Here is a 25,934-nt window from a genome sequence, read left to right on the forward strand (position 1 = left end):
AGGGAGCTTCCGATGCTTATTTTATCCAAGTCACAGAGTCTTTTGATAGTTTTTTTTCCTCCTTCATTTTATATCTTCTGGACCTCTTAAAGTCACATTTGTAAGCCCTACTAAATAAAAGTGTCAAACACTGCACATCAATCAATAGTGATAGCATCATAAAAATAGAAACAATCAAACATTATGTGTTTCTTGCTTTTACAGCTAGTATGCAGCTAAATAGGATTAAAAATTTACTTAGATATGTGGTGGTGTTTTCTATTGAACTGTAAGCTTTTAGAAGGGAGGGACTTACTTTATACTGATATATCTAATGCAGTGCTGTTATTAGTTATGAGACTTAGGCCTCTAAGATTTGCTTTGTTAACTATACTAACATCTGTTTTATTAGGTTTGCCTAGTAATGTGCTTTTCAAATTCACAAACAAGTGAGTTTCCTAGCTATATATTACTTGAGTTAAAGTATAATTAATCCTTTGAATTTAGTATTTTTAAAATTTATTTTTAAATTATTATGATGGTAATATTTCTTATAAGCACCAAGTACTTTCCATCCTTCTTAAACAGAATATAATTCATCATTATGCATACTATTTATTTGGGTTGTAGTACAGTATATTCTTGGAGGCATGGTTATTTGGTGCTATATCATATATTCTCAGGATGGTTTAATTTAATGCGTCTGACCAGTGCTTCTAACCTGCTAGAAAATTATTTGATTACTGACTTCATTAGAACTTTTTAAAAACTAGGATTAAACAAGATCTAAACCAAGCTTGAGGGCGTCTTCTCAAGAGTAAAAAGCAGCAGGTTAGCACATAGACCATGTGGTATCTAGTTAACTAGCTCTATACCTTTTTAAATCACTTTATCACATTGCTGAGGTTGATGTGTAGCCTTTAGGCAAGTGAGATCTTATTATATTTGGATCTGAACAGAAGAATGAAATGCTGAGCTCCAGTCTTTCCATACTTGATTGAACGTATAGAGTTGGGGTTCTGAGTCCGAATTCTCATTACTCCAGAGTCCATTTCCATTGCTGCTCGACTCGTGTGACGAAGAAATCAGTGCTGTTAGTTATTACAGTTTATACAAATTATGTGGTATTAGTGATAGTCTTTTAATTTCAAACACAAATTCTTTGTCCTTGTCTTATTATTGGCATTATAAATTGAATTTGAATTCTTTAAACATCTAACAGATAGGTAGATATTCAAAATGTATTTTATAACATTGTAAGTTATAGAGTAACAGGTCATTTAATATGTGCTTTTAATGGGTCCACATTTAATATCTTGGTTACTATGGTTTTTTTCTATGGGCTATGAGCTGAGTATACAAGTTCATTTACGTATAGGAAATGATTGAATGTGCCTCTTTTATTTACAGATTGTAAAATGATAGAAAACAGTATAAAATGTAAAATAAAGTACCTTTGAGGGACTTAGGGTTAGACATGGATTCACTTCTAGTTTGTCTTAGAATCTTAGTTTGTTTACAACTGCCCGGTATTACAAGGATTAAATCAGATACTGTGTTAACATGCCTATCACAATATTTGATTCTTTACGATCTCCTTTCTCGTTATCTTTTCCGCCTATATAATTTTGAATTTAGATACAAAGAAGATAAAAATGTAAGTAAAAAAGAACAAGATGCATTTATTAAGCAAAAGCAACTATTGCTTTCATATTGTGCTTCACAATGAAGGATATTTTACTTTTATTCACTTATGTTTATGCAGAGGTTATCTTTACAATGGCTTTCATTGGATTGAAGTAGAAACATAAGAATTAGAGTATATTTTCATTTTTGAAGTGACTTCATTTGTAGAAAAATTTAGTATACTTGGAACTATTTCCTGTTTCTTAGGGAATTTTGTCATTTGCATAAGTTCAGAGAAATTACAGTTACCCATGATAGGCATTAGTGTGGAGGGATGATGGACCCCAGGCTGTCTAGAGCTCCCCTCCCACCCCCCAACACTTGACTCTGCTGCAGGTGCCCTTGGTGTTATGACTTTGAGGCCCCAATTACTTAGACTTCTTTGTGTCAGTTTGTTTATTTTTAAAAATGAGAATGATGTGTCTGTTGGCTCTGCTTCCCTTCCAGATTACTGTTGTGAAAATAAATTGAGGTCATGGATATGAGTGTTTTATTTTTAAAAAAAGCAAGGTAGAGTATTAATATTGTGAACTGTTAAAGGTTACTAAATGGAAATTAACAGTTACATGTAGAAGATCTTTTTAAGTATGAAAAATTTGCATGTGATTATAGCTTAATACCCCTGGAACAGTAGTAAGACATGGCCATCTTATATATTGTTTCTGAAAAAACTGGCAAGCAGAAAAGAAGTAGAAGCACAAGAAAAGAGAAAGAAGAAGTGGTGGAGGAAAGAAAATAAAACCAATTAGATGGTCTTGAAAGCATTGGAGTTTCTGGCACTACAGATTTTTTTTCTCGGAAATATTTTAAAAGAATTATTAATCTATGGATTACTTAGAATGTAGTTTCTATTAAAAGGTGTTTACATTATTTTTAGTGTTTTCATACCCCAAGTTTTATATTCTTGCTGTGGAAAAGAAAATCTAGTTCTGATTTTTCCCTTCTCTAGAATTTTAGCCACTCATGTGGATGCCTTGGTGTGTGTGCCGTGAGGCGTAGGATACTGTCAGTGTTTCTTCGAATTCCGTCAGGTTGGTTGGTTTTCGTTTTAACTCTCTTGCTCTTCAACCCACCAAGTGCATGTCATCGTCTTATCTCTGTTTGGGCTGAGATTTTTTGCATAGCCTTTTATTCTTGGTCTCCCAAAATGTATGCCTCGGCCTTTTATAAGTGCCAGGATAGTATTGAGCAAATGTGGTTACTGTATTTCTTTCTAGTAACTATGTTTTGAGAGGATTTTCCTATATCTTGAAAGAGAAATACTGGTTAGATGATAGTAAACTTACTATTTTTGTGTACATTCTGTTGTTTTAGGTGTTATCTGCTTCTAGTGTGGTGGTCGTTATCTGTAATTAGATGATTTGGTCATCTTTTGTCTAATGTTGCAGCTGCCGACTGTCTTTGTGTCTTAGTCTAGTGGAACGCGTTATATTTTCCTCGCACAATTTACTTATTCATTATTCAGTTCCCGGCTAAGTGACTGAGGGGGCTGTGTTCATGGCCTTTCACAATGATTAGTGACCTGTCCTTTAATCTTTAGAGCTAGCTCAACAGTTTTAATTCTCTGGCAGCCACTTTAACCTCTCATTTATTGCTTGACTGACTCATCTGGAAACTACTTTTGTGTTCTCTTTATAGAATTGCAAATTATATTCTTTTGTGTCTTTAAGAAATGTTGCTTTTTACTTTGTAAACAATCGGCTTATTTAATTTCCCCTATAAATAATTTCTTTGATTTCCCAAAAAGGAATTGACCAGTCAATCCAAAGAATAGCTGTGGGGGCATTTGCCATTATTTTTTCTTTTTTAAGATATTGAGTGTAGGATGTAGCAGAAAGACCTGGGTTCATAGTCTTCACTATCTAATTCTTGTAAAATTATCCTCTCTGTGCTTCAGACCTCATAGTTATAAAATGGCTGTAGTATTACCTATATTAGAATTAAATGAGAGCATATAGGAAGTGCCTAGTATAGTATGGGGTATAAATATAGCAAGTCCTTGAATAGCCTTATTTCATTATAATGTTGACAAGATGCCTTAGGAACTTACCAGTTAGCCTATAGTAAAATTGGTTTGGTTTTATGTTGTTTCACTTAAAGAAGCAGTTCTCAACCTGTGGGTCGTGACCCCTTTGGGGGTCGAACGACCCTTTCACAGGGGTCGCCTAAGACCATCGGAAAACACATATATAATTACATATTGTTTTTGTGACTAATCACTATGCTTTAATTATGTTCAATTTGTAACAATGAAATTGGGGGTCACCACAACATGAGGAACTGTATTAAAGGGTCGCGGCATTAGGAAGGTTGAGAACCACTGACTGAAAGTCAAAGAACCTATCAACAATGTAAAGTTGGACTTACTATATGTGCTTAGGTAACTATTCTTATTGTTGAGTTCTTCTCCTTCACTTTATTGTCATCATTGTTACAATTATGTGGTAAAGCCCAAAGGGAGCTTGTACAGGTGAGCTCAAACAGAATTCAACATTGATAAGGTCCCTTGGGGTTCATGTAAACGGACCACCTTAAGAAATTGTGTGTAGTTTATAGGTTCTTTGAGACACCATCCCTCTTCTTTAAGATGAGAAAATCCAGGCTTAGAGATAGGTAATCTCTAACCGAGATTACACAGATTTATGGAAGTAGGTTATAGTAATTGGTTACTAACAAGCTATTTCTGGGAATATTGTTAGAGGTTTATGAAATACACAGTTTAACTTCAGACTTAATTGCTCTTAGAAGTAGGCAGTTATTTATCTCTGCAAAAAAACAACATAAAATGTATTAACCACTTAAAAAAATTTTTTTTCAGTATGTTTCTATTTTATGGATATGATGAAAAAAATTTTCCTATGAAATCAGATTTTAAAGAACAGAAAGATATAGTGATTCATCATCCAGCTTCCTTTGCCTACACACAGACTCACTTTATTGTCTGTCTTTCATTTCAGAGTATGACAGCTGTAGGGGTTGGATGACAGCACATGAGGTAGCTTCTTGCTGTCACTTTGGGGATGCTTACATAAAACTGAATGAAATCTTTTTATGCAAGAATACTAGAAAAAATGTTTCTATTCAGAAACTACTCCAGCTCCTTGAATCTTTATCACGAAGTTCACATGAGGTGAAAACGTCCCAAGTGAGTGAAATATTTGAAACAGTGGACAACATTTAAACATTTTATAATCTGAATTTAACTCTTCTGAATAGAGAATAAACATTTCCAAGAATACAGGATTCTGTTTAGGGGATTTGATTAAATCAGTAAAAACCATAGATAACAGTTGCTCAGAATATTTTGATTATTCTACCCAAAAAGGATTTATTTCCAGGTCATATAAATATACTGTGAGATATACATATGACTCAACTTTTTGCCTGAATGCATTTCTGAAATGAGTAAATGAAATATTTTATTATTATTTTTAAATCCTCAGCTATGATATGTTTTTTGATTTTAGAAAGAGAAGAAGAGGGGGTGGGTTGGGGAGAGAAAGAAACATCGATGTGAGAGACAAACATTGATCAGTTGCCTCCCATAAACATCTGACCAGGGATCAAACCCACTACCTAGGTATGTATCTGATCAGGAATTGAACCTGAAACCTTTTTTTGTGTGTGTGTATGGAATGACAATCCAACCAACTGAGCCACCCAGATGGGGCAGTAAATGTAATACTATTTTAAATGTCATATGGAAGCTTGTCATTTGTGAATCCATCTTTAAAGCAATATTTAACATCTAATATATCTTTTGTGCTATTGAAGATTTTCTTATTCACATGTCGATAAGGGAGGTCATGCAGTTCATTTCTTTTTTTAAGTTAGGATATGGGAGATACAGTTATATTTTGAGGAAGGGTAAAGAAAAGGAGTTTGTATTATAACTTGAGAACATGGTTATTGTGGGGAATATGTTATAGAACCAATAAAAATAGAGTGTTGATGAGCATTAATCAGAAACCAAATAATATAGATATAAATTTATAGTGTGCCTAATTGTCAAGTTTGTAATTCTCCTTAGTAACTCAGAAGCAAATGTAGAGAAAATTGAGTATTTGTAGGTCAAAGTAAAGATAAGATTCCTATCCTCAAAAAGTTCATGATTTCATTATATAATTAGAATTATCTATTGTAAAACCCATTAGTGTGTAAGCTCCCTACAGACACAAACAATCTGCTTCCAGTGTATCTTATTAGATATTTTTCAAATCGTCTTAGAGTATTTAGCTCACTGCCTTAGAATATATATTGATTAAATTAAGTTGGCAGTATGGAGTCAAGTGCTTAAGGGAAAGACTGGGCTTTTATTCTTCTTACTCGAGGCCCAGTGCACGAAATTCATGCATGGGCAGGGGAGGGTTTTGTGGAGGGCAGGGGGGGGCGGTCCCTCAGCCCGACCTATTCCCTCTCCAATTCAGGAGACTCAGGGGATGTGCTACTGACAGCTTGGGCCCACTCCCCATGGTTCTCTGCTCTCTGTGGGGCCTGCCTGCTCTACACCACCAGGATAGGCAAGCAGGCCCTGTGGGTGCTGCCTGCAGGCTGCTTGCCTGCTCGCGGTTCGACACTGCCACTGCCCAGCAGGCCCTGCTGGGTGCTGCCTGCGGCCCTGCTTGCCTGCTCCCTGGTCTCCGCGGCGACTGCCCAGCAGGCCCTGCTGGGTGCTGCCTGTGGCCCCACTTGCCTGCCTGTGGGTCACCACCGCTCAGCAGGCCCTGCTGGGTGCTGCCTGCGGGCCCCGCTTGCCTGCTCACAGGTGGCCACCGCCCAGTAGGCCCTGCTGGGTGCTGCCTACGGCCCCGCTTGCCTGCTGGGCTCACGTTGCCAGGGTGATGCCGCCAGCGTCCTGCCCAGCCTCTATGGGCGCCGCCATATTTGTTGCAGAGTGATAGTTAATTTGCATATTACTCTTTTATTAGATAGGATAGTGAGTGGTTAACAGCTCCTGACACACCTTACCTATAGAAGAATTATGTTCTTTTTCTCTTCAGAAACCATATGAACAAGAAAAGATTTCAGAGTGAAATATTTAAAGTCTGATAAACTCAAAACCAAAACCACCAACCTAAAATTCTGTATCCAGCTTAATTATCCTTCAAAACTAAAAGAGAAATACTTTCTCAGATAAAACACCACAACTGGGAATTTATCACCTGTACACTTGCCTTGAAAGAAATGTTAAAAGAAATATGATTTGTAAATATTCCAGTCTGTGGCTTGTCCTTTTATTCCTTAAAAGTGTTGTTTAGCACATTTTTATTGGCTCAAATATTTTGCTATCAAAGCTTGATATCAAAATATATTGTGCTTCAAATAATTCTGGAAATAGTATCTCTGAAATGATCATTTAATTTAAACTTATTTTTAACCTTGGAGATGTATTGTTCTTTTATATTCAAAGTAATCACAAGCATAAATATTGGACTTGTATTTTCATGCAAAAGGTATGTGACCTTCCCAAGTAGATGTAGTTGTGTTAGGAGTAATGCCTGACCTTTCAATTTGTTTTTTTTTTTTAATTAAATCTTTATTGTTCAGATTATTACATTTGTTCCTCTTTTTCCCCCCCATAACTCCCCTCCTCCCAGTTCCCGCCCCACCCTCCGCCCTCACTCCCCACCCACTGTCCTCATCCATAGGTGCACGATATTTGTCCAGTCTCTTCCCGCATCTCCCACACCCCTTCCCCCCCGAAGAATAGTCAGTCCATTCCCTTTCTATGTCCCTGATTCTATTATGATCACCAGATTATTTATTCACTTGATTCTTAGATTCACTTGTTGATAGATGCATGTTTGTTGTTCATAATTTGTATCTTTACCTTTTTCTTCTTCTTCCTCTTCTTAAAGGATACCTTTCAGCATTTCATATAATCCTGGTTTGGTGGTGATGAACTCCTTTAGCTTTTCCTTATCTGTGAAGCTCTTTATCTGACCTTCAGTTCTGAATGATAGCTTTGCTGGATAAAGTAATCTTGGTTGTAGGTTCTTGGTATTCATCACTTTGAATATTTCTTGCCATTTCCTTCTGGCCTGCAAAGTTTCTGTTGAGAAATCAGCTGACAGTCGTATGGGTATTCCCTTGTAGGTAACTGAGTTTCTTTCTCTTGCTGCTTTTAAGATTCTCTCTTTGTCTTTTGCTCTTGGCATTTTAATTATGATGTGTCTTGGTGTGGTCCTCTTTGGATTCCTTTTGTTTGGGGTTCTCTGCGCTTCCTGGACCTGTAAGTCTATTTCTTTCACCAGGTGGGGGAAGTTTTCTGTCATTATTTCTTCAAATAGGTTTTCAATATCTTGGTCTCTCTCACCTTCTGGCACCCCTATAATTCTGATGTTGGTACACTTGAAGCTGTCCCAGAGGCTCCTTACACTATCTTCGTATTTTCGGATTCTTTTTTCATTTTGCTTTTCCGGTTGGGTGTTTTTTGCTTCTTCGCATTTCAAATCTTTGCCTTGATTCTTGCGCTCCTCTGGTCTGCTGTTGGGAGTCTGTATAGTATTCTTTATTTCAGTCTGTGTATGCTTAATTTCTAGTTGGTTCTTTATCATAACATCGAGGGTCTCATTAGATTTCTTGAGGATCTCACTACATTTATCGGCGGCTTCTAGACAGTTCTTAAGAGACCTTAAAAGTGTGGTTCTGAACTCAATATCCTCCATTGACAGTTTTGTCCTGTTTCTTTGTCTCCGCATTTTTTTATGCTTTCTTTGTGCACCCCCTAGTGGTCTTTGTGCGCAGTCTTGTTGTAGTTAAGCCTTGATTGTTGTCGGCAATACCGGGGGTGATTTGACCTCCAGGCTAACTGGCTATGAGAGTCAGCTGTGTCTGCAGTGTGAGAGCTTCTGTGCTGGATCTCTAGGGCGGTGCTAATCTAGCGTTTGCCTGAGGTTATCCGTCAAATGGCTCTGTGCAGGTCTTGGGCAGGGCGGGTCCCCGGGGATCTACAGGGCGGGCCGGAGCGAGCAGTTATGGCTGCTCTCAGTTCCGTCCCTAGGGGCTCTGCCTCACAGAGTCCCAGCAACTTCTGCAAACCTCGGAGAGAAAGCTGCCTTCGATTTCTGACCGAAGCCAGACAGTCCCGCTTCTCCCCTTTGAGTCTGGGTCCCTAGAGACTCGCCCGGATCTGGAGCTCAGAGTCTGAAACTCCCTCCCGATTGAAAACAACAACCCCGCCCTCCGCCTCCAGCTCGCTCCACGTGCACTCCGCACCTTAGTATTTCACTTCAGCACTGCGCCTCCTCTGAGTCTGGGTATGATATTCTCCTTCCTCCTAGTTGTAGAATTTCCACTCAGCCAGCCTTCCTGTGGTTCTGGATGATGTCTGTTCCGTCTTTTAGTTGTTTTTTGAAGTGGTTGTTCGAGGCAGCAATCTCCGGCGTTAACCTATGCCGCCATCTTGGTTTCTCTCCTGACCTTTCAATTTGAATTAATGACTCAGCACCCAGAAGATGTTCCTGATTATTGTTGCTTTGTTTTTGTAACATCCTGAGGAACAGGTTACCTTTCCATCACATTAGGGATCAATATTATTAAAAGGGCCTTAGTTTCATCTCTTGGACTGTTCTTAGTTTGGCACAGGACACTGTATAAATTACATACATACACAACCCCCCAAATCACTCCTTGGTTTGAAAATGGAATCTATGAATTGGCTTCTGTGTCCGTTTTTAGAGTTATTACCATGGTGATGAATAGTCTGCTTAGTTTTATGGTTGGCATGATTCTTCCGGGTTAGGTCACCTGTGTTTTCTTATTACCCGTTGCCTACACTTTGGGTTAATTTTTCCATCCAGTTAAATTTCACTAAAAAGCAAGTAGTTAGAATGCAAGCTAGTGATTTAGTAGAATTAGCTGTATCCATGCTTTTAATCTGTTGATTATTTCCTTTCAATGCTAACTAGCATGAGCTTACTCATTTCACACAGCTTTAAAACTGCCCGTTGCAATCAGAACTGGTGGGGGATTATTATCCTATACTGCAGTTGTAAGTTTTTCATCATTTGTTGAGCAATATGGGAGAGGCAGAAGACAATGAACAAAATCACCTTAATAAGGGAAATTAGACTTATCCATTCTTGATTTTAATAAGTCAACATTTCAAGTACTTTGCCTTACTATATTTACATAAGCTGTGGCAGTGTGTCAGCTGTCTTAAAAGTTAAACCTCTAGGTATAGAAAACATTAAAAGAAATGTTAAGGTGTTTCAGTTAGGTTTAAAATATAACTGAAGAATGAGGAGGGATGAATACAAGCAAGACAATGAATCTGGGGTAATAAAATGAGTTGTTGATTTGGAGATATGTACTATATGCCAAGTGGTCAAACTGGATAGAATGACAGTTTCCTACTTGGGGGTTAATGCTCCTATTGCAAACCCAGCTGTATAAAGGCCTTCCTAGATGTTTAGAAATTAAATCAAGTAGGAAAATAGAACCCCAGATGCTACAGGCCGCTTGAGCAATTTAGAACAGTGGTTACTAGTGTATAACTCTGTTTTAACCAAACAAAATAATCATATTTCGCAAGTGGAATGATGAATTGAGAGAGCTAGTGAATTTCAAACCCTGAAAAAATACCACTTACTGAATTACAGTCCTTGTTATCTTTTTAATAATTTAAAACTAAGGAGTCATATTAGTTTAAATTAGTTTAGTGTCTTTTCTAACTCACAACTCATAATCAAGATGGTTTTCCATTTAATTAGTCTAAATTAAAGAGATTTTTCTTTCTTTTTTACTTCTGCATTATTAATAAAATTGTAATAGTTATTTCTGCTTCTAGGATGACTGTGATTTCATTTATACCTAATAAGTACACACTACATTGTAGGCACCCAGTGATCTTTATGTTATTCTTTCAGGAGGCAGAGGGAGCTCAGGATCACATACATTAAGTTAAAAAAAGATAAAGCTACAGAATGACACTTCAAAACTTTATTGCCATCTCACTATTTTGAGGAATGCCCACTGTATCACTCATATCTCCAGGAAGAAAGCATTGCGTGTATATGTAGGGATGTGTGTGTATATGTATGTACGTATATCTGTTTACTCTTTGCTGTCACTCTGTAGCCATCCAGGCTTTGGACAAATTTGGCACTACTCTCTTGACTGTTTTTCACAAACCGGGCTGGCATTTATCACTGTAGAACTTTTGTTCTAGTTCTTTTACTTGGACTTTGGCACGTGCAGTATTTGAATTCTACTGAGCCAGTGCTGCCTTCTCCAGTTGATTCCTCCCTCCCTCCCTCCCTCCCTCCCTCCCTCCCTCCCTCCCTCCCTCCCTCCCTCCCTCCTCCATTCCTCCCTCCCTCCTCCCTCCATCCCTCCATCCCTCCATCCCTCCCTCTTTTCCTCCCTCCCTCCCTCCCTCCCTTCCTCCCTCCCTCCCTCTTTTCCTCCCTCCCTCCCTCCCTCCCTTCATTCCTCCCTCCCTCCCTCCCTCCCTCCCTCCCTCCCTCCCTCCCTCTTTTCCTTCCTCCCTCCCTCCCTCCCTTCCTCCCTCCCTCCCTCTTTTCCTTCCTCCCTTCCTTCCTTCCTTCCTTCCTTCCTTCCTTCCTTCCTTCCTTCCTTCCTTCCTTCCTTCCTTCCTTCCTTCCTTCCTTCCCTGCCAATCAGAGACTGGAGTTTTTAATCAACAGATAATTACAAAATTCTCAGTCCCCTTTCCAAATTCCATCACTCTGTGGTCCTTGATAATAATCATCCCTCTTGTTTCTTGCTGTTTTTTTTGCTTGTGATCTTTTTTATTTTTTGTCTTAGCAACAGGTTGCTTTGTTTTATATTTTTATTTATTCATTCTATTCTTGTATTTTAAATCTTTATTGTTGAGAGTATTACCGTTGTACTCCCCGCTCCCCCTCATTGCTCCTCCACCCAGTTCCTGCCCCATTCCAGGCCTTTACCACCTTATGGTCTGTGTATCTATAGGGAATACCCAAAATATGCATACACAGTATTAGGCTGATGGCCCAATTGATGTTTCTTTCTTTTCAGATTTAACCTATTGGAATTAATAATTATTCAAAGTGTGTATACATTTTTGAAGACACCCTGTATATCTATAATCCAGATTAACTTTAGGGGCAATTTCTGTGTTTTATATATGAACCAATTAGCATACTCATGTATGCTAAATGAGATAAATTTCAACAAATGCGCAAGACACAATAAATTTATAATAAATATTTGTTTATTGACAGAGTTTATTAATTTTTTTATCCTTACCCAAGGATATGTTTTTATTGATTTTAGAGAAGAAGGGGGAGAGAGAGAAACACCACTGTGAAAGGGAGCCATCAGTCAGTTGCCTCCCTACGTGCTCCAACTGGGAAACAAACCCAGAACTTCTTGGTGTACTGGGGACGCTCCAACCAACTGAGACAACCGTCCGGGGCCAGAGCTCATGGATTTAAAACATTCATATTTTTTCTTTATTCATATATTTTTTTTCTACATTCATCGCTCTGTTCTTTAATGACGAATCAAGGCTGGGCTTGGCTGCTGTAATGAGATTCTACAAGTCTAATGTCCAAGGTCAGACTGTTGTAATGAATGAGGTGTCTACAAGTCTGATGTCCAGTCTGATATCCAAGGTTGGTACTGAGTAGTGGGTGAGTCACCACATGACTAAGAGTCATTGGTGTGACCTATTGTCTAATTTTTGACAGGGAACAAAAGTATGAGAACGAAGAAGCACAGCAAGTGGAGCTGTTGTGTAAACTATACAGTGTGTGTGCACATATACTCTCTGGGGGTGACTTCAGGCAATGCACATTTAGGGCTATGAGGTAAAGTATGGCTGTTAGAATTACTGACAGTCCCCATAAATGAGTAGAAACAGGTTTAGAGATCTAGGAGGTAGGTATAAAATATGCTGGCTTATTCTGATTTATGGGCATGGATTCATGGGCTGGTGTTATCCTAATGGGGGCTTTATATGCATTAGCTCCTTAAAGTCACCCTTAGTTTCTTAAAAATGTATGGTCATGTCTGATTCTGTGTATGTCATTCTCAAATATGACAGTCTAGTCCAGCCGTGAGCAAACTACGGCCGCGGGCCGGATCCGGCCCGTTTGAAATGAATAAAACTAAAATAAAAAAGACCGTACCCTTTTATGTAATGATGTTTACTTTGAATTTATATTAGTTCACACAAACACTCCATCCATGCTTTTGTTCTGGCCCTCCGGTCCAGTTTAAGAACCCATTGTGGCCCTCGAGTCAAAAAGTTTGCCCACCCCTGGTCTAGTCAAAGCCTTGATAATATAACTAATGTTTATAATTGTGTTCTATTAAAAGAACAGATTATTATTGAACTTATTCAGATAACTCTATTGCCATGAAAATAAGAATACTCACTAAGAGTTTACGAATTTTGGAGGGATCAGCTGGAAAAAAAGATAAATGCTTCAGTTCTGTTTATAAAGGTACTAGAGGACCGATGCATGAAAATTCGTGCAAGAGTAGGCCTTCCTTTCTCCGGCTGCTGGCGTCAGCTTACCTCTGGCACCCAGGACCCGGGACCCAGGCTGGCTTCCCTTGGGCTACCCACAGGCACCTGAGACCTGGGCTGGCTTCCCTCTGGCCACCCGCAGGACCCAGGACCCGGACTGGCTTCCCTCCGGCTCTAGCTTTGTCAGGAAGGACGACTGAAATGACGTCTGGAAGACGTCCGGTCTAATTAGCATATTACCCTTTTATTATAATTTATCAAATTGCTATAAGTTATAGGTGGCTTAAGAGAAGAGAAAAAGATTTTCTCAAATTTGGAAAACAGAACATTAAAGAACCAGTAATGCTTCAAACAAAAGTCATAAAAATTATAATTATCCACATCAGCTCTATGTAATTAATTCTTGCGCTGCTCAATTTTTGATTAGCAGTTTTATGAGTCCACCCGCTTCTTTATTAGTTCTGGAATTCTTAGTCCAGTGGCATGGTCTCAAAGTTATAGAGGTGATGCCATCATGGAGCTTTCTTGCAGTGGCTGATTGTCAATATTTTCAAGGAAAAATCAGTAAATCAATAACTGTGATGACAAATGACTTAAAAGTAATCATGGTTAAAGTTCTGATGAGAGTTCATTTGATAAGGGGGTTTAGTTATTTCTGTGGCATACAAAAATTTAAGAAAATAATTGGACAACAAGGATATTGGCAGATATCTATGAACTTCATATATCCTAGAATACTTAAATTAAAAAGAATATATATTTTATTGATGAGAGAGAGAGAGAGAGAGAGAGAGAGAGAGAGAGAGAGAGAGAGAGAGAGAAACATCAATGATGAGAGAGAATCATTGATTGGCTGCCTCCTGCATGCCCCCTACTGGGGATCGAGCCCATAACCCAGGCATGTGTCCTTGGCCAGAATTGAACCTGGGACCCTTCAGTCTGCAGGTCAATACTCTATCCACTCAGCCAAACCAGCTAGGGCTAGAATACCTAAATTAATATGATATAGCCGTACATATACAATCTATAATGGTTATCAACACTATTTATTTGAAAGTGCTTCCCATGTAATTTAACATACCAAATACATCTAATTATTTTAACATCTTTCATTTATAAGGTGAAAGAGATTTTCCAGGGTCCCTCTGGGAAACCTCAAAATTAGTTTGAGTTGAAACAGATTTTATTTGGAATTTGATGTTAGAAAATTTTCCAAAAATATAAAAAGGTTTGGACACTTGACCAAATAGAATCACAGATCATTATGAAACAAGGCTTAATTACTTAACCTAAGTGAAAAAGATTTTTAAAGCAGATATGGAAGGCTATATAGTTGTGAACAGAACTTAGCTCTTTCAATATTGAGAAGACTCAGTTTCCTTAAGTTATCAAAGACCTGAAAATACAATGTGAAGCACAGAAACTTATTTTAAGGAACAGCGTCTTTTTTTTCTGAGACAGATTTCTTAAAAGCTAGAGAAAACTCAGAGGAGTAGTGATGTTTTTTTTAATATTTATTACTTAACATTAATAAGGTGCTATGCTCGTTACATGCATTATTTTATTCAGTCTCTGAGGAAGATACTATTATTTCATTTCACAGATAAGCAAAACACTTAGTGAAGTAACTTGGCCAGAGTCATCCATTGTCAGTAATGGCGCCAGTATTTGAACCTGTCTTGCATTGCACTTGAGTTCTTTATAACTGTGTTTTATGGCCTATATGAATGACTTGTTTAAGGTCGTGTAATTCTAAATTGTAGAGCCAAGGAAAAAATTTAAGGTTTTCGGTTTCAAATCCATTGCTTTTTTGACCACAACTTGCCACCTCTTGACATAGGGTTATTGAATCTATTTCCCAAAGCTCCATGTCAGGAATACTGACAAATTAGATACTGTTGTTAGGATTATCATTAAAAGGTCTTGAAACTGCAAACTGAAAGGTTAAGAATTGGTTTGGAGAATTAACATTTTGTTGACTGAAAATACACTTGAAAGATGTTATTTGATATTTTGCCTAAGCCAGGGCAAACCTTCATTATATTAACACTTTTCAGCCAAAGGCCATATCTAAATTCTGCTGCCTGGGCAGGCGCTAGTTCAGTGAGATTCAAAGATGGTTTAAGTCACTTTTAAAACTGATACATCCTCTGGCAGTTAATGTCAGTGCATCTCTGTAGCGTTCAGCTCAGATCATGTCGAAGTGTTGCCATAATGGCTTCAGTTATGTGACCATAGTTCTCAATTTCATTGACACAGCTTGTCTAGCTTAGCCACCTCACCATACATGTTTATTGGTAACATGTAAGCTTCAAGGATCATTTGATGTACAAATTTAATTGCAGGTTTTATTTTTAAGTGATGACATAAGCTGTATCATTCTAACAATTATTTACACAGTTTTTTCTAGACTGCTGCTCTGAAAACAGGCCTTTCATTCTGATTTAATTGTTCGGAGCTGCTTGCTCAGTATTAGCTTGTTAAGGTAATATATAATGAGTCTTCTAGTAGAGTCAGGCTTTGAAATGAAACTTGGGCATTTCTCCTGATTTTTTGGTAAGATAGTACCTTATCAACATTCACAATTCATTTTCTCTATTGCTGATTGTTCCCCTCCCTTTCTTCCTTCCTCCCTCCCTCCCTAGTGCCACAGCGCGTGATTATATTTAGGGAGGTTAAGCCTCATTATCTGTCTAATGTGATATTTCCTGAATGTATTACAGCGTTAAGGTAAAAATGCCCTGGGAAGCTTTGGTACTCTTATGTGAAATGCCGTTTTCTTTCCAAATGGCACTAAGAGCCTAGAAGTCCCCATGATTTTAATAAGCGAAAATAGTCCAGTCCTTTTTTTTTTTTTTTTTTTTTTTTTTTTAAGGAGCTTAACCTTTCTATGGATAACACAGCTTTTGGAGATGATGTTATGTTCAAAAAATGCTGTTTTATAAAGAACATCTTGTCAGTTCTTTTGGTATGCATTCAGCAAACCAGTTATGCCGTGTGCTAGCACTATCTTGAGTTAGGTGAAAGGCGAAATCTTAACGATGGGAAATGTTGGTAGTATATGCCAAAAGCTTCCATTTTCAATGTCTCTAAGAAATTCTTTGTATCTATTGTGTTTCAGCAGAGTCTGTATTTAAATGGGAAAATTTCAGCAGAAATTGGAGGTTCTGTCAAAGTGTTGTTTGATAATTTGTGAGGTGAATTTACAGATGTCCTCCTAGCAACGAATCATTTCTCCTCATTTATCATTAGGTTGTCTGTTTGGTAAGTTAACTTTTCTGGAAATTTATCATTGTATGTTGAAAAGAGTAAAACTGACATTTACTGTGTTTTAGCCAAAATCTAATTAAGTAGTTTTTCTCTTTTTAAATTTGAATTTGGAAAGTCTTCTAGAGTATTAGATCTGAATGAGATCTTTTTATTTATAAATTTGTCTTATTGATCTCATTTTACAGGTGAGGAAATGGAGGCTGAGGGAGGTTAGGTTACTTGCTCAAGGTTACAGAGCTATTAAGTGGCAGACTTGGTGCGTAAAACAAGCCTTGGGCTTCCTAGTGCTAAGGTCTTTACACTTTACATGAATAGAAATGAGAAATCACTCTTTTCTCTTTCTGCTACCATTTTCTTCAGTTTTTTTTTTGACTTTTTGATTGACATTGCCAAATAAGATTGTGATATATTGTAACAATACAGTGATTCCTAGGTTGAAAATGATATTTAAAATCTATAATCAAATGTATTTGTTTGGTGTTTCTGTTAGTATAGGCCTAAACGTTGTCAATTTAAGGCAAAATTACATTACCATTTTGTTCACTTTTATACCCTGTTACACCATTTTGCAGTTCATCTTTGTGAAATTAGTATTTCCCTAACTTATAAAAGACTCAAGCCAGTTGTGGACATGAAGATTTAATTATGATCTCACTCTCCCACTCTGTGGGAAGAATGAATAATGTTGGCCCTGATGTTTTTATTTATTCACCCCAAGCAGTGCCCATTTGTATATTTTTTGTTTTCTGTCTTTAATCCAGTTTCTATGACCAAACAATAGCTCAAACCCAAAGTGACTCACTTAATCTTTTTTTATATTAACCAATTAGTTCTTCCTCTCATTCACATACCATACATGTTTGCCCTTTTGTATACCTATAATATATTAGTAGTTAGACATGATTCTCCCAAAGTAGGAATTAATATTGCATCTCCTATTCCTTCTCCAGATAAGTTGTTAAAACATTTGGTTGGTCATTCTACCCAAACAAATTTAGCTAGCTTAGCTTATATGTAATTGAGATTTGGTCATATGTAGTTCAGAGTTTCTTCTAGAAACCTCGTTTGGATTTTGTCTTGTTAGTAGCTCATTAATTTCTTATTCCTATTTTTTAAAAAAGGTTTTAAAGTTAGAAAGATAAGAAGGGTTGGTTTAGAGAAGAGAAAGCAGATAGTGAATCTTAGGAGAGGAAGGAACGATATATAAATGAGGAACTGAGTTTGAAGTGTACAGGAACTGAGAGTCAAGTTCTGCTATATTTCCAAGATGAATGGATTGTGACATTGCTGATCCATTATTCTTGGCTGTCCTAACGATTTATGTGAATGACTTCATGTCATTTTGGGTCCATTGATCTTAGTTGATAGGTTTAGCTACAGCCTGTCCTATCTGCCAGCATATTTGTGGTTACAAAGTGTGGAATGTAGAGCAAGGTTACTCATAGAGATGTGAGTGTGTGTGCATGTGTGCTGTTTGTAACTTCCTTCAGTGATTAATGGAAAAATGTGTGGCAATCAAATCTATAATGTTACAAACATATAACGCGTATGGTTAGTTCTGTTAATTACCCTGTCTTAGAAAGGTGAGGGAATAAACACCCCATGAGCATTGCTTAGATTGTGCCATGTCACTGGTGTCCTGAGCATGCATATGAATGATTAAGGTGTTAGTCATTGCAGCTTTTTGTGAGTATTCTGCATAATGATTAGTCATATATCAGCATGTACCAGATTAGCCTTTTATGAAACTACTAGAGGCCTGGGTAGGGTCCCTAGACTTGGCCGATCAGGGCCTTTCGGCTGCCAGCCAGGGCCTCCATTCCCTCGCTGCCAGCTGCCGGCTGGGGCCTTCCTTCGTTCCGCCCCCTGGTGGTCAGCACACGTAATAGCGAGCATTCAAACTCCTGGTCTCCCAGTCGAACTCCCACAGGGACAGTTTGCATATTAGGCTTTTATATATATAGACTAGAGGTCTGGTGCACGGGATTTGTGCACTGGTGGGGGGGGGCATGGCCTGTAGGGATCGCCTAGTTGTGGGAGCACCGCTCATCCCAGTCAGCTGAGCGGCCATGGGTCTGCCCTCTGAGCAGCTGCTCCCGCTGTGGGAGTGCTGCTTATCCCTGTTAGCTGAGTGGTGCTCCCACCATGGGAGTGCACTGACCACCAGGGGGCAGCTCCTGTGTTGAGTGTCTGCCCCCTGGTGGTCAGTGCACATCACAGCAACTGGTTGACTGGTCGTTCTGGTCATTCTGCCATTCTGTCACTGGGCTTTTATTATATAGGATCATTAACATCTTTACCATTGATTCAGAGCCAAAAAGTGTATCAGAATTCTGTTATTTTAACAGTAGGGTATTAAATATACTTGTTAACTTATTAGGAAAATGACGTCTTAGAAGAATAAATGGGTCTATTTCTAAACAGTAACATTTCTGACAGTTAGCAGACCCATTGTCCTAAGAGATATTATCTTCAAAATGACAGGGGTTGGAGTTGGGATACACTTTAATAGTCCTTTCAGTTCAATGATACATTGAAATGTCGGGTTGGAATTTTGTGATTATATTTTTCATTTTGAAAAAGGCTTTCCCTTGTATTAGTACTTTATATTGTTCTCTACATTGGTTCCAAAACTTTATTATTTTTCTCTTCTCACTCCCTTGATAATGCTCTCCCACATCCTGCCCTTTTTTCCTGATGTCCTTCTGTTGTAGGCAGCCTGGGATACAGACCCTGAGGTGGAAATTAGTGTGCAGGAAGTATGTTGGGAGGTTCTCTTAGGAGCAACCCCTGTGGAAAGAAGGGAAGGAAGAAACCAGAATGGGCAGAGAGGAAGTTAGGCTGCCATGCAGTCTCAGTGGGGATCTGACCCCTTGGGGAGCTCTGAAGCGGGACTGGCTCTTCACCATTGTCTCTAGCTGAGGAGAGGATCCAAGTCTTTACATTCCCCATGTCAGTCTGTTATTGGCGAAATTGGGGTATCCTCTTCCAAGTGCTGGGGGTGGGGTTGTTATGATATCTCAAGAAAAATAATTTTCTGAGACTAGCATGGGAGGATGAGTGATTTTTATTTGCATGGAATTACATCCCTGGGTTTCCAAAGTCCCATCCAGTCATAGAAGTGCAGCTGGGGTTTCAGTAAAGCTAAAAAAAAGCCAGTGTCCAGAGTTTCTTTTCCATGTTGCAGCCGGGTCCAGTTCAGCATCAGGCCAGTTACATTCCATTAGTCCATTGTGTGTGAGGGTCCATATGGCCATGGGCCATGTGGGTGAATGCAGGGAAGCACGCCCCAAGCAACCACAGTCCCAAGGGTCCCCAAAACACAAGAGCACAAGAGAGTGAATTTCTTTGTTCAGGGAATTAAGTACCCCAAATTTTCCCCCCTTGCAGTGGCATGCCAATTCTGGCCAATGACCTGTTCCCAGGTGTGACTGACAGCAAGCACCTTCCCAACATCACCCCAACTTTAGTGGGCATGTGTCTATTCTCCCTGTCCAGTCCCTTCCCTCAGTGATTTGCTGAGAACAGACTGTGGCTTCCTGGGAAGTGTAAAGCTGTAGTTCCTGGTGAAGCTGCCCCAATGACATGCCTATAATATCTGGCCTTTCCTTTGCTCCTTTCTTGTTATTAATAACTAGGTTAATTACAATGGTATCAAACCCATCTTTGGATGTGGGCTGCCCTGAGAAAGGCGCATGAGCTTTTGTGAGCAGACTCTTTAGCCAAGGACATTCTCAAGAAAGCTGATGGCTGAGGGCTGTATGCTGGTAGCACTGTAGCAACTGGTGAATAAACCTTTCAGTCCTGAAAATGGTATCTTATGGTACAACATTGTTTCCACTCCACCTTTTTGCAAGAGTGCTGGAAATGGTTCAGAATGGCCTGGGGGATGGGTCAGAATTTCCCGGATGGGGAGTTGGAGGACATACTGGTCAGGAGCTTGAAAGATGGCAGAGAAAAGTTGGTGTGGAGTAGCTTCTGACAGATAACTGAGTTCTGGCATTAATTATTGTTCTCCTAAAAAGATTTTAAATTTCTATCTACAGTGACACTGTTCCCTTTTTAAGTTACAGAAACCTGATGAAAACTCTGGGTGGTCATTTCAGAGCAGTGTGCATATCTGTAATTATATAAATCCTGTTTGGTTTTTTAAAACCTATCTATTTATTCAGTTTTCTAGTCTTTCTCTCTCTCTTTCTCTCTCTCTCTCTATACACACACACACACACACACACACACACACACACACACACACACACACACACGTGGCCCGGTGCACGAATTCATGCACATTGAAAGGAAATTAATTAGAAGAAATATTTTAATATCACTATTTGCCCTTTCTCTATAATAAAAGTGTCAACCAAATTCACTATCGACAATGACAGATGGAAACACATGTGTGCGATTAGCGCCAGCGAGAGCTTTATATGTATCACGCATGGGCAAGTCCACTTAGCCTTTTATAGATATAGAACTAGAGGCCCAGTGCACAAAAACTTGTGCACTCGGGGGGGGAAAGGGGGGGGTCCCTCAGCCTGGCCTGTGCCCTCTCGCAGTCTGGGACCCTTCGGGAGATAATGCCCTGCTGGCTTAGGCCTGCACCTGGGTGGCAGAGGGCAGGCCCAATCCCTAGGTGCAGCCCCTGGTCGGGCTCAGAGCAGGGCCGATTGGGGAATTGGGGCGCCGCCCCCTGTCATGCACAGAGCAGGGCGGATTGGGAGGTTGCGATGCCACCCTCAATCATGCTCAGGGTAGGGCCGATTGGGCGGTTGGGGCACCGCCCCCTGTCATACTCAAGGCAGGGTCGATGGTGAGGTTGCGGCGCCACCCCCTGTCACGCACAGAGCAGGGCCCATCAGGGGGGTTGGGGCTCCGTACCCTGTCATGCACAGAGCAGGGCCAATCAGGGGGTTGGGGAGCTCCCCCCTGTCATGCACAGAGCAGGGCTGATCAGAGGGTTGAGGAGCTCCCCCCTGTCACTCACAGAGTAGGGCCGATAGGGGAGTTGGGGCACCGCCCCCTGTCACACTCAGGGCAGGGCAGATCAGGGGGTTGGGGCACCGCCCTCTATCACCCACAGAGCAGGGCCGATCAGGGGGTTGGGGCGCTGCCACTCTCACACTCAGGGCAGGGCCGATGGGGAGGTTATGGCTCTACCCCATCACACACAGAGCAGGGCCCGGGGGGGGGGGGGGCATCGCCCTCTATCACCCACAGAGCAGGGCCGATCAGGTGGTTGGGGCGCCGCCACTCTCACACTCAGGGCAGGGCCGATGGGGAGGTTATGGCTTTACCCCGTCACCCACTGAGCAGGGCCCGTTGGGGTCGGGGGTTGGGGCACCGCCCCCTGTCACACTCAGGGCAGGGCAGATCAGGGGGTTGGGGCGCCGCCCTCTATCACCCACAGAGCAGGGCCGATCAGGTGGTTGGGGCGCCTTCCCCTGTCACGAACAGAGCAGGGCGGATAGGGAGGTTGTGACCCCGCCCCCTGTCACACACAGAGCCGCAGGGCGATCAGGGGGTTTGGGCGCTGCCCCTGTCACGCTGATCCAGGTGCCGGGAGGCCTCTCGGCTCCGCTGATCCCTATGCTGAGAGGCCTCGCGGCTCTGTTGATCCTGGTGCTGGGAGGCATATTACCCTTTTACTATATAGGATAGAGGCCTGGTGCATGGGTGAGGCTGGCTGGTTTGCCCTGAAGGGTGTCCTGGATCAGGGTGGGGGTCCCCACTGGGGTGCCTGGCCAGCCTGGGTGAGGGGATGATGGCTGTTTGCAGCTGGTCACACACCCTTCAGGATGGGGGTCCCCACTGGGGTGCCTGGCCAGTCTGGGTGAGGGGCTGAGGGCTGTTTTCAGGCCGACTGAAGCTCCCAACTGCTCCTTTTTTTCTTTTTTTTTTTTTTATTCTGGGCCAGCTTTAGCTCTGAGGCTCCAGCTCTTAGGCCTCCACTGCTGAAAGAAGGTATCTGGTTTGTTTCGGTTCTATAATTGAAACAATGTATAACTCCAGCTCTGAGATCCCGGGCTCGCTGAAAGCAGGTTTCTGGGGTTTTGTTTAGCTTCTATATTCGTTACAATGTTTCTTAAACTGCAGGCTCAGAGGCCGGCAAGGCAGGCGGGGAACGTTGGTTTCCTCCATCACTGAAGCAAGCAAGCCTCATGTTAGCTTCCAGCTGCCTGGCTGCCGGCCCCCATCTTGGCTGGCAGTTAATTTGCATATTGCCCTGATTAGCCAATGGGAAGGGTAGCGGTCATACGTCAATTACCATGTTTCTCTTTTATTAGATAGGACTAGAGGCCTGGTGCACAAATTTGTGCACAGGTGTGATCCCTCTGGGTGGCTGCAGGGATCCGGCCAAAACCCACAGTCCAACACCACCTGCCGCTCCTATTCACCCCGGCTGCACTGTGCCTGCCGTGATCGATCTGGAGAGGCTCGTGCTGCCACAGCAGCGGTTACCAGCCATGAGCCCTGCATTTGGCGCCCTCCTAAGGGGAGTGGCCTGCAGGATTGCGCTGAAACCAGCTCTTCGACATCTCCCGAGGGGTCCTGGATTGCTAGAGGGTGCAGGCCAGGCTGAGGGACCCCACTGGTGCACTATCGGGCCGGAGAAGGACTGAGGGAGGACTCCAGGTTGTGTCTAGTCCAGGAATGGGCAAACTTTTTGACTCGAGGGCCACTATGGGTTCTTAAACTGGACCGGAGGGCCGGAACAAAAGCATGGATGGAGTGTTTGTGTGAACTAATATAAATTCAAAGTAAACATCATTACATAAAAGGGTATGGTGTTTTTTTTTTTTAGATTTATTCATTTCAAACGGGCGGGATCCAGCCCGCGGGCCGTAGTTTGCCCATGGCTGGTCTAGCCCATCTTGCTCAGGCCAGACTCCAGCAGCAAGCTAACCTACCAGTCAGAGCATCTGCCCCCTGGTGGTCAGTGCATGTAATAGCGACTTGTCGACCAGTTGACTGCCCCCTGGTGGTCAGTGCACATCATAGTGAGCGGTTGAGCATCCTTAGCATATCATTAGCATATTACGCTTTGATTGGTTGTTTGGTTGTTCAGCCATTCGGTTTATTTGCACATTACCCTTTTATTATATAGGATAAACTTGCTTAATTAGACCTGCTTTCTGATTTAGCTAAACTTTTTCCAGCCCAGTGGAGCACCCCAACTTCTCTTTCAGGTAGTTGTCAGAAACCTAGCAGTAAATATCCACACAAAGCAGATTATTATTGTAGATCACACAAGGAGAAAAAAGGGTAAAATATTTAACTGCAGCAGTGTTTGACTATATTCTGTGCAGTGACAAAACCTGAAGTCATTTTCAAGGTCCACCATTTCTTACTTTTCAGATGAGTCAAGTTTCTAAGCTTTCTAAATCTCCGTTTTCCGGCTAATGAAAAGAAAATAGAATTCCACCAAGTCTCCTATCTACCTACTCCAGGACTTCTGTGAGGATCAAATGAGATGAGGCACAGAAAACACTTCATAGACGTTTGGTTAAAGTGTAAAATGTTTCCACTTGTGTTCCTATTAACTCCAAGTAGGTTAGCTAGTCGCTAGGGAGAGGAGCCAGGCATTGCTACGTGAGGTCATTACCCAGCACCCACAGGGACCATTTCCTGGCTGGGCCTGGCTATGGGCTGCAATTTGCGTCATGGGGTCTCTGCAGCCTCGGCTGGGATTGGTGGGCTGTCGCTCCAGGGTGGTGGTGGGGCCCATGTCCCACTTGGGGGAAGCTGTGTGTTGCTTTCTGGGCGTCAGGTCCGTGGTGCCATTTCTCTGTGCTCATCACGGCAGCTCCTACATTGAGCGTCTGTCCCCTGGTGAGCATCATAGTGATCATTAGGAAGGTGGGAAGGACACTTAGTATATTAGCCTTTTATATAGATAGATTTTATTGTTGATAGTAATATGGATGTCTTCCATTTCCCCCCCTTTACTCCCCTTCTCCCAGTCCCTACCTGCCCCACCCCGCAGGTCTTTACCACCTTATTGCCCGTGTGTCCATGGGCTATGCATATAAGTATATAAGTTCTTTGGTTTATCTCTTCTTGTCAAGTTTTCTATTCTTTATAGGCTTTTTTCCTTCCTCCATCTCTTTAATGTGCTTTTATTTTTGCATCTTCATATTAAAAAATAGTTGAGTGCTAAGTTTTGTTTGATATATCTATTAACGCTCAATCACAGTAAATCATTTCCTCACACATTTTGTAATTCCTAAATTATAAACTCATCTTCAAGGGGATTGTTTTTTTGTTTTTGTTTTGTTTGGGTTACTTTTCTAGCTTGTAGACATCCCATGTGGCCTTGTTTATGGAGTGTTATTTATAATGGTTTTCTGTTTTGTTTATTCCAAATAGTCCAAGGATATCACTAGCCCAGGACCCAGTTTATTTAATTTCTTAGCTTGGAGATTCTCGTACAAATAAGATTCAAACCTCAAAACTGTTGTGTCACAGGTGTAGGCTTGTAATTTCTGGATGTAGCATTTCCGCTGCCCTCTCATCCAGACTCTCAGGGACAAGGTCCCTTGAAGTCTTTCTAAGACAAGGGTGGGTTTGTTCTGCTCCACTCACCATTTTTAACTGCGATTACAGCCCTTTGAAGAAGGCTCTGGTTTTATGGAAGACCTCGGTACCAACTTTATACCTGCCCAAGACCTCTTCTGTCCCCTGCTGCTACCTACAGTTGTTCAGGTTGACAGTATTTGCTTTTGTGTTTACCACTTTGTCCATGTTCTATAATTTTCTTTACAGCAAGTACCCTATGTATTTAATTTTTAAAATTTGTTACACTCCTTCTCATCTTTTCTGTTTATAGTGGAAAGTCTTCTTCATTAGCCTAGTTGGCCCAATTGCTATATCCAAAATTCCTACAATTTACTGATTAATTTCTAGTACTCAGATTCCACCTCTTTAAAATGGGAGTAATAATAGTGTCTATCTGTATAGTGTTAGTTTAGAGCACGTAGTAAGTTCTCAAGCAGTGTTAACCATCATTATTTGCATCATTTAAAGCTTTAATCTGCCACCTTAGGGAAGAGTTAGAAATGCAGTAGTGGCTGTGTTTACTTACTTAACAAGAAGAGGAAGTCTTAGTTAACTCCCTAGAGAAACCAAAGGAGAAACTTTGTTCAGCATGGTACATTGCTGAGACTGAAGCATCCAGCTCCACCCTCTCTGTTGATAAGCCAAAGGTCATTTGGCACCAAGAGTGAAGTGAGAGAAATGCCCTCTCAGTATTGCCTGGAGGACTTCGTAGCGGAGTTTTGCCTGGACTGTGTGGGCTGGTAAGTTGGAGTTTGTGAAATATTTTCTTTGCTAAGGAGGGCTCTCAAAGGCATAATTATTATTGAGGATATTTGTAGACCTTTCAGTCTCTGTAAGCTCTTTAATAATCTTTTAAATTCCCATTTGGAATTCCAAGTGGATTCTGAATTTGGTGAAATCAGGTCCTGCCTCCTGGCTTCTTGCTTATGGAGATGGAGATTTAAAGGATTTTCTCCCCGTAGGCCAGGGTGTTTAA

At 40.9% G+C, this 25,934-nt stretch overlaps 1 protein-coding gene across 11 annotated transcripts in view; it reads left to right on the top strand.

Annotated features, from left to right (window-relative positions):
* The window catches only part of EPS8 (epidermal growth factor receptor pathway substrate 8), a 182,208-nt gene that overhangs the window by 48,358 nt on the left and 107,916 nt on the right, over nt 1-25,934 (top strand). The window contains exons 1-2 of one of the 11 annotated variants that reach the window (XM_036296979.1): nt 16,251-16,393; nt 25,007-25,105. The exons of 7 other annotated variants lie outside the window; for them this stretch is intronic. The gene's annotated coding sequence lies outside the window, so the exon portion shown is untranslated. Of the gene's footprint in view, nt 1-16,250; nt 16,394-25,006; nt 25,106-25,414; nt 25,699-25,934 lie in introns of those variants that run through there. 3 more of the 11 variants (XM_036296973.1, XM_036296980.1, XM_036296974.1) reach the window with 3 other exon arrangements.

Source organism: Myotis myotis, unplaced genomic scaffold (genome assembly GCF_014108235.1).
Source record: "Myotis myotis isolate mMyoMyo1 unplaced genomic scaffold, mMyoMyo1.p scaffold_m19_p_3, whole genome shotgun sequence".
Lineage (NCBI taxonomy): Eukaryota > Metazoa > Chordata > Mammalia > Chiroptera > Vespertilionidae > Myotis > Myotis myotis.